The sequence below is a fragment of the Engraulis encrasicolus genome, chromosome 11 (assembly GCF_034702125.1).
Source record: "Engraulis encrasicolus isolate BLACKSEA-1 chromosome 11, IST_EnEncr_1.0, whole genome shotgun sequence".
Taxonomy (NCBI): Eukaryota; Metazoa; Chordata; class Actinopteri; order Clupeiformes; family Engraulidae; genus Engraulis; species Engraulis encrasicolus.
In genome coordinates, this window is record NC_085867.1 from 39,624,141 (window position 1) to 39,633,982 (window position 9,842).

Genomic DNA, 9,842 nt, shown 5'->3' on the forward strand with positions numbered 1-9,842 from the left:
GTAAGGGGGTGCAGAGGTGACTTGGTTAGGGTCTTCTTACTCATGTAGAGCATTAAAATGAATACTGAATGATACATAGAGACTTTAAACAGCAAACATAGCTACCAAGGCATTATATTTTGGAGCACCGCCTTTAGATATTGTCCCCTAATGGTGACCAATTTAAATCTCTACTATGTTCCAATAGTGTGGTTCCATCATAAGAGTAAACAGGTCACAAAATTGTTTTCTTGCAGTCAGGATATGCCCATATTAAGCATAACAAAAAGGTAAACAAGTTGAAGAACACACCTATCAGTTGAGCTGCTGAAATCATGTCTTGCACATCAAAATATCTAATTTTTGAATAAAATTATGCAATCAGTCAAAGTATTTAACTGTTCAGTCTCATCCCTTGTGTTGTGTTTAGTCTTATCCAATATAAAAAGCATTTTATTGGCCCTGTCCCAACTTTTTTGGGATTTGTTGCAAGGGTGAAATTTTAAATGATCACATAATTACCTCAAAACAATAATTCTGCTTCACTTTAACAACTGATTTGTTGTCTGTACATACTGTTCTACCTTGTTAACATATTGAATGTTTTGAAAATGCCAGCGTTTTGATTTTATTCACAAAATACAAAGTGTCCCAACTTTTTTGGAATCCGCTTTGTAGTTCAAAACAGCGCAACCAGGCCTGGGCTGGTGATCTGGCACACAGGGCAGTCCTCAGGGCGGATGCTGTTGTTTTTTTCTGTATTTTCTTAGACTGTACCACAATTTAAAGGGGGCTGCGCAAAGGTACCCAGTCTCAGTCCAACCCTGAGTAAAACTGTCAAAATCAGCTGTACCTGTGAAATTCATACTCCAATTATGAAATGTGTGAGGCAATTCATAAATACTCATAACAGGAACCAGGCCTGCCGAAATCTTTGGTAGGGCCTTGGACAAAGGCATCTGAGAGGCCCGCCCTCTTAATACATGTAATGAAATGAGGACCCAATTCTGGGGCCCCCTAGTCTCCGGCCGGGCCCAGGAAAACTGAACTGCCCCCCCCCCCCCCCCCCGGCAGTTGCCCTTTCAGGAAGTGACCTCTGTGGCTTCCTGAAGAAAGAAGAAAAAGGGGAAATCTTTGTCTCCTCCGCATGGTGGCGAACTAAGTCTCCATGGGCTCGTTGAGAGAGATTACTCTCACTGCTGACAGGGATGGATGAGCATGTGCCCGAGGGAATGAATCTGATATATCGTTCAGACAAGGGGTTACAAAATGGACATTGCGCTCGGATCATGTGACTAAAAGCAACAGTGAAGTGAGCTAAAAAGCATCGGGAGATGGAGCTGACATGTTATCACAGCCCACGCTCTCATCTCATGTAGAGATACTGCAACTTACATCACTTTATTGTTTGTATTGTGTGTCATGTGCATGTGTGTTTCATGTGAGTTTCTGGCTGGGGAAATTACTCTTTGCTGGGTAATCTAGGAGTAATAGATAATACCTAATTCTGCACTTTTCTGGTAGGCTGTGCATATGTATACAAGTCAGCATTGGGGGTGAGGAAGTACAAAAATGTTTTCGTTCTGGTAAATCACCGGGGGGGGGGGGGGTGGGGGGGGAGAGATGGCAATTAAGATTTTGTTACCACCGTCCCACTGCAACTTAGTGATATCGCGTCCCAATACTACCCTCATCTGGTCGGAGTTGTATGTACATGCCACGTGACAGAGATAACATGGTCTAGCCAGGAGAACTGAAAGAATGTTCAGAAGAAGCTCGCTGAAGGCAAAGAAAAGGTCAGTTAGCCAGCACATACCATTTCCATTTGGGTTCAGAACATAAAGAAACATTCACTTGCCATAAATTCACTTGCATACAATGTTGTATTGTGACAAAGTGAAATACTTCACTACTGTGGTATATTTTGGAAGACATTGTACTATACTTGAGTTTTTTCAGATTACTTTCACTTTCACTTAACTACATTTCTGAACTTATTTCTGTGCTTTTACTCCAATATATTTTCATTGTGCCAAATAGTTACAAATTTTCCTACCCATGTTTTCTTTTCTCCTCTTTGTAATAACATGTGCGTGCATGTGATGTACAGTAGGTATATGTAGTAACAGTGACCATTTCTGTTAAGGTTTTCTTCTTTCTGAAGTGTGAGTTTGTTTGCAATGTAGGCATGCAGGCATTGTAAGTCTTTCAACTAGCCTACTTGTATTCTTCCAGGTTTTGGAAAATCTTTAGAATGCACTTGGTTACATGGGACGTACAGTAGGTTATCTGAGACAAGACGATCTTTGCACTCTCAAGTCAGAAGAGCCAGAGATGTATAAAGTACTGGACTGGAGGAGTAAAGCAGAAGTACAAGTACTATATCAAGATACTGACTTGAGTAGAAGTAGAAGTGCTCTGCTAATAGCCTGTCGTGGAAGTAGGCCTATAATGGCCAAAATGTCTTGTTCTACATGTATGTTTTTAAAAACACTTCCCAAACTAAAAGTGAAAGTACAAGTAGGCCTACAAGTGATTTAGAAACTGTTACATGAAGGCTACTTAAAGTATTTAAATTACCAGTCGACGATCAAAGATCAAGAGATCCTTGTGCACAAGCCCTCAGTAATGCAGATGCTGGTGTGAGGCAGGAGAAGGTGAACAATGAACAAAATTCAAGAGACACCGCACACTGCTTACTTCCAAATAAAGTAAAGAAAAGTAAGCAGTTGCGGTGTCTCTTGAATTTTGTTAATTTATTTAAATTACCACTTATGATCTGAAAGTAAAAGTACAAGCACAAACGTCCCTGTTTGAGTTAAGAAAGGATAAACTTCATGATAGAATATGATAGCCCAGATGCATCATTATCATAAAGGAAAAGGCCTCTCACATAAACAGGTTAAGCACTGCCTTGAGGGCTAACTTACTCTGCCTTTCTTTTCTTACTTCAGTACATAAAACATATTGGAGTAAAAGTATTGCATTCATTGTTAATATGTAGTGAAGTAAAAATGGAACTAAGTGGAAAAAATAATACTGCAACTATATAATAATACTGAGTAGGCCTACTTAACGCTACGTTTTTTGCTGGTTCATTATTTCACTGGAAGACGTAATTTCTCTCACTGCAACTTCACTTTAGAGGGGGGGGGGGTGCATTGTGTTAGAAGTGTAATGTCTTGCTTGTGAAACTTCCAAGTGTTTGTGAGTTCGCTACTAGCTTAATTGCCCTCCCATGGTCTTGCTTGCAGTTAGCACAAACCAAACCGTGTCCAATGTCCGTCATGGAACCCGACCACTAAACAGACTTCTCAACCCAACTGAACATGTTGAAATTGCCCCAACACAGACGCACGGGCACCAACGTCCTTCAACCACCTCAAACGTACCGCAGTATACCAAGCCAATGCTTACCAACTGTCTTCAACGCTAACTAACACCCAAATGTCGGGTTGATGTGTAGGCCTAATTGCTTTAGGGTATTATTTTCACACCTGGTCCCCTTTTAAATGAACCGAACTCAGTCCTCTTTAAGTCTACGAAAAAGTGAACTGAAAGAAAAGAGACTCAGTTCTGTTTCTGTTCATATTGTGAGTGTATTACTAAAAGAACCGGTTGCTCTTTCTGGTTCTTATAAGGTCTTTTTGATCACACCTAGTCCTCTGGAACAGTGTTTTTCAACCACTGTACCGGGTAACACTAGTGTGCTGTGAGAGATCATCTGGTGTGCCATGGGAAAATATAGAATGACCGTACATTGTTGATATAAGCAATATGATTTTATTTTCCGTCAACATTTATAATTGGTGGTGTACCTTGGTATTATATCCTTCAAGAAGGTGTGCCTTGGCTCAAAAACGATTGAAAACCACTGCTCTAGAGCTCTCCTAAAGTGATTACACCTAGTCACAAGTGCAACATGTCAGGACTCACAAGCGAACCATACTGAGACCATGTTAATAAAGGTCTCCGAGTGGTCTGGGTACTCTTTGGAACGCTCACATATGCACGGAAAATTCTGAATCACAGGTCTGACTTGGCTTAAATGGCTGAAAGGTGTGAGGGCCCATAGGAAGTCGTTTCATGGATATAACCGCACCGAATATCTTCGGCAGGGCTCCAAATAACTCACACGGAACAGGGGAGAGAAGAATAGGATGTTATAATGTGAAATTAAGGGCCAAATGTAAAAAAAAGCCAAAAAACTATTCTCTCCTTTAAATGGGACCATCCTTAAAGGGACTATGAAAATACCATCTGAGGTACTGTAGAACATTATTAGAGTTGACACTGCAATTTGCGACAGCACTGGAAAATGACAGGTGCTGCCTCCATTTTTTGTAGGTAGACCTGTCCTTTTCAGTCAGTGCATATCAATAGAGAACATGCTCATCCCTGTCGGTTTAAACAGGGGGAGATGTAGGAATATAGAAATGTGAGTGACCATTAACACAAGGCATACACTTTAACATAGGGAGCACTAATACAAAAAGGTTAAAAGGTTATATAAAGAGTAACTGTACACTCGCCTCCAAAAGAGTTGTCGCCAACCCATCTGTTTGGAATAACGGCTAATAACCTTAATCACTTGGCTTCAAAAGTCACTCATATGAAAGCTACAACCCTCTCGAATGAAAATGTATGTGCAAAAATTAATTTCATGCACCAAAGAAAGATTGACCCTTTAATGAACACAGACAGGGCAGATTTTGACAAGACAAAAGTTTTGTCGTCTATCGAACATAATGTGAAAATGAGCAGATAAGTCACTTCAAAACACTTCAAATACGCAGATCGGGTGTCATACTTAATCACTGATTCACTCACACCTCTCCAGAAAATCAACTTTGGCCTTAGGTGTATGCTTAGGGTCATTGTAATCATGGAAAGCAACACAATGAAAATCAATGGAGTTCAATGAGAAATGGTGACATATGTGCTATTCGTAGAGCAATACATTTTTAACTTCATGATGTAATCAATGATAAAAGCCCTCACACACCAGCAGCATGCATGCAGCTCCACATAAGAGCTGTATCCCTCCCATGTTTGACTTTAGGCACCATGTATTTTTTCCAAATTCTTCACCTTTGACACCAACAAAGTCTCTCCCACTGTCCTGTCTCAAAAAAGCCAGCCAAGAGTATGTCAGGCCTAATTCTGACAAAAATGAAGGCTAATGGGACTCATACTCTGAAGTCAAGATCCCAAGATCAACCATTTTAGAACTGATAGCATCAAAACTATATGGTGTTGGAGATGAAGAATATGAAAAAAGAGAAATGGTGCATAAAGAGAAACATGGTACAGATACAGCTCTTATGTGGAGCTACATGCATGCTGCAGGTGTTTGAGGGCTTTTATCATTGATTAAATCATGAAGTTAAACATGCATTGCTCTACGAATAGCGAATATGTCACCATCTCTCATTGAACTCCATTGATTTTCATTGTGTTGCTTTCCATGATTACAATGACCCTAAACATACACCTAAGGCCAAAGTCGATTTTCTGGAGAGGTGTGAGTGATTCAGTGATTAAGTATGACACCCAATCTGCGTATTTGAAGTGTTTTGAAGTGACTTATCTGCTCGTTTTCACATTATGTTCGATAGGCGACAAAACTTTTGTCTTGTGAAAATCTGCCCTGTCTGTGTTCAATGAAGGGTCAATCTTTCTTTGGTGCATGCAATTTATTTTTGTACATACATTTTCATTCGGGAGGGTTGTAGCTTTCATATGAGTGACTTCTGAAGCCAAGTGATTAATTGAAAGTCAGGTTATTAGCTGTTATTCCAAACAGATGGATAGGCGACAACTCTTTTGGAGGCGAGTGTAGAATGGTTACAAGTAGATCACACTTGACCTGACCACACCAGACAACCGTTGGGAAGGAAGTGTGTAAGGAAGTTCCCTAAAAGAACAGGCCAGTTAAGCATGGGACAAGGCCACTAGACAGACATCTGGGGGCAGGGGAAACCACAGTAACCAGAAACATCCTGACGCTGCAAATCAACCAAAAATCAGCAAAATGTAAGTACAAAGTATCACCCGAACTGAGGTGAGCCAGAAGAACCAATCAGAATTGAGGGGACACTTTCCATAAAAACATCTTGCAAACCCAGGTGAAAAGCACATATACTTAAAGTGTACTTTTGATGACTACATTTTTAAACTTACAGATATCACTATGAAACTTAATCAGGTAATTAAAAACATGGACCGGAGGGAAAAAAAATAGTTTTCTATTATAAATATGCTAATTGGGCTACATCTTTGCAAATATGTGCTAATTCTCTCTGAATGTTGCGACAAATTTCACTGCCTGAAAAAGTAGTACAAGAAGTACAAAAAGAAATAGGCCTATAAAAATTGCTCTTCTTATACCATACTCAAGTGGAAGTAGGCCTACTTAAGTATTCAAAATGTAATTAGACGTGTTTTATAAATACTTTTCAAGTCATGAAAGTAAAAGTACAAGTGATTAAGAAACTGCTATGCACATACTTAAAGTGCAAGTATTAAACATCACTACTTGTGTTCAAGTTCAAGTTCAAGTTTATTTAGCCATTTCAACAGTATAAAATGCACTCGCCTCCAAAAGAGTTGTCGCCTACCCATCTGTTTGGAATAACAGCTAATAACCTGACTTTCAATTAATCACTTGGCTTCAGAATTCACTTGGCCTCATATGAAAGCTACAACCCTCTCCAATGAAAATGAATGTACAAAAATAAATTTCATGCACCAAAGAAAGATTGACCCTTTAATGAACACAGACAGGGCAGATTTTGACAAGACAAAAGTTTTGTCGCCTATCGAACATAATGTGAAAATAAGCAGATAAGTCACTTCAAAACAATTCAAATACGCAGATCGGGTGTCATACTTAATCACTGATTCGCTCACACCTCTCCAGAAAATCAACTTTGACCTTAGGTGTATGTTTAGGGTCATTGTAATCATGGAAAGCAACAATGAAGGTCAATGAGAGATGGTGTCATATTTGATATTCGTAGAGCAATACATTTTTAACTTCATGATTTAATCAATGATAAAAGCCCTCACACACCAGCAGCATGCATGCAGCTCCACATAAGAGCTGTATCCCTCCCATGTTTGACTTTAGGCACCATGTATTTTTTCCAAATTCTTCACCTTTAACACCAGTCTCTCCCACTGTCCTGTCTCAAAAAAGCCAGCCAAGAGTATGTCAGGCCTAATTCTGACAAAAATGAAGGCTAATGGGACTCATACTCTGAAGTCAAGATCCCAAGATCAACCATTTTAGAACTGATAGCATCAAAACTATATGATGTTGGAGATGAAGAATATGAAAAAAGAGAAATGGTGAAAAAAGTGAAACATGGTACAGATACACCTCTTATGAGGAGCTGCATGCATGCTGCAGGTGTTTGAGGGCTTGGATTAAATCATGAAGTTACTGTACTGTAAACATGTATTGCTCTACGAATAGCGAATATGTCATCATCTCTCATTAAACTCCATTGATTTTCATTGTGTTGCTTTCCATGATTACAATGACCCTAAACATACACCTAAGGCCAAAGTTGATTTTCTGGAGAGGTCAGAGTGATTCAGCGATTAAATATGACACCCGATCTGCGTATTTGAAGTGTTTTAAAGTGACTTATCTGCTCATTTTAAATGTGGATTGTGGAGAAGTGTCATGCAAGACAAATTTCTGTGCAATCAAACAGTTTTATCTTATCTTACTCAAAAACATTTTATTTACTCTAATGGCTGATTACTTGAAAATTGTGATGACTGGAATTTATATTGATTATTTAGGGAAATCAGTGAAAAACGTCATTTGAAAAATAATTTGGAATGCAGGGTACTTACTTCATTACATAAGTGTCGGCCCTACCGGAAAATGTCAAAGTGGTATCAGACTACATTCTTTTATGTTGCCCATTTGTGGTGTATGTAACTAGAGGTGAGGTCATGCAGGATTGCATAATGCACTGTTAATTGGGGGGACTGCTGTTCTGAAAACGCTTTTAAAATACAGCAAATACAATGTGTTAACGTGGGAATTAAGATGCAACTATCTATCAGTATTTTAAGAAAGTTCTTAATCTTCTGGTTCATATATACGGTGTACTACAAATCAAACACAATTTAACAAAAAAGCTTCATAATGTGTATTTTAATCAACCTGGGTTGATAATGGTTAATTATTACTCCAAATTGGATTGATTTCAGAAAGTGTTGTGTTAAGACAGTCCAATGTGAATACTTATAGGCCTATATAATGTAAACATTTTGGTACATTTTATAACATTGTTCAAAGTAATATTAGGTGTAGGCTTTTTTGCCATTATTTGCAGTTATGGGACAATAAAGGGTTAATAATTACAACTTGGTGAAGGAATATCACAGAATCTATATATATAAAAAAGCTTTAACAAAAAATTCTGGGCTCAACCCCATAGCTCATTCAATATCTGTATGCCCTTCATTTATTGACTCGTCAGAACAGTCAATAACTGCCTGCCTCAGGTTTCTTTGTTTGTTTGTTTTTTTGTCATAATAATTTGCAGTTATGGGACAATAAATGGTTAATATTACAAATACCTCAAGGGATAGGCCTATCATCAGAGAGGGTTTAAAGGCCATGATATCATCCTCTGAAATGCTAAAGACCTACAATCTATAGTCAGCTTTTATTGTCACTTTCTTCATATGCACAAGACATAGCCTACATGACAGGACAAGACATGTACTAGACTGACATTTTACAGACTGACATGAAGTGCAAGACAGGACAGGGAGCCTTAACAGTGATGGACTGGTAACAATAGGCCTAAGATGAAGGAAAAAAAACAACAACTCTGGGTTCAACACCCTGGCACCTAGACTAATAGCCTACTACATCTCTCTCTCTCTCTCTCTCTCTCTCTCTCTCTCTCTCTCTCTCTCTCTCTCTCTCTCTCTCTCTCTCTCTCTCTCTCTCTCTCTCTCTCTCTCTCATTCATCTATCGGTGACGTTGCATTTCAGTGCAGCTGACACGGAAGCCAAAAGCGAAAGTAATTTCGCAGTGACCTTTTTGTTGTTTTCATTATGTTACTCAGGTACGTAGATATTTATAATTTAGGCCTATGTTTCTCGTTAGGGGGAACTGCTTTGCTTAATTTAAGGAATTCGGATACAGCTTTACAGAATTCTCCAAAGTAGGTCTAAAGATGTCGTCTTTTCAGACGCGCAGCATAAGCTACGCCTTTAAATGGAATGCTTTTGTGAAAATGATCGGACGGTTCTTGTGAAAATGCTATGTTAAAGAAGTGTTAAGAAATACGAAAATAAAACAACACACAGGGACGCATACGAAATTAACTTCATCTTGCCTCTCTCAGACCTGCGTCACAGCGAATTGCGCACAACTCTGGCAGAGCCGTTGATAAGGACTCGGCTGGACTTGCCCTGACAAGATAAATACGACCTTTAGAATGTGTTTCCTGTGGCCTAACAAACTCAAGCACAAACCAGCGAAACAGAGACCGACTTCGTAAGTGGCCACACAGTAAATTCTACAGTGCTCACTTAACACTTAGAGAGTTCATTTGAGTCCAAATTATGTCAAATCAACTCTATAAGTGTTGAATTAATACCACAACATTTACTGTGCATTTTTACTAGACAGTAATACATTTTCTGGATCTCAAATGGTCCACCTGTGCACTTCAGTGTTCATGTCTTCGTCCATAGGCCCATGGCTTATTAATTACGCACTAAAATATAGCCTAGTTCCCGAAGTGCACGAGTGCATCATCTGAGCCGTGTTGGGCAGTAGGCCTAATGCATTAGCCTACAAAAGTAACTAAATACTGTAATG

The 9,842-nt window shown here is 39.1% G+C and overlaps 1 protein-coding gene across 1 annotated transcript in view; it reads left to right on the forward strand.

The window, feature by feature from the left end:
- Positions 1–1,752: 1,752 nt before the first annotated feature.
- LOC134457747 (protein NLRC3-like) overlaps positions 1,753–9,842 on the forward strand; it is a 16,303-nt gene continuing 8,213 nt past the window's right edge. Inside the window, exons 1-2 of the mRNA XM_063209721.1 lie at positions 1,753–1,775; positions 9,364–9,515. The gene's annotated coding sequence lies outside the window, so the exon portion shown is untranslated. The remainder of the gene's footprint in view (positions 1,776–9,363; positions 9,516–9,842) is intronic.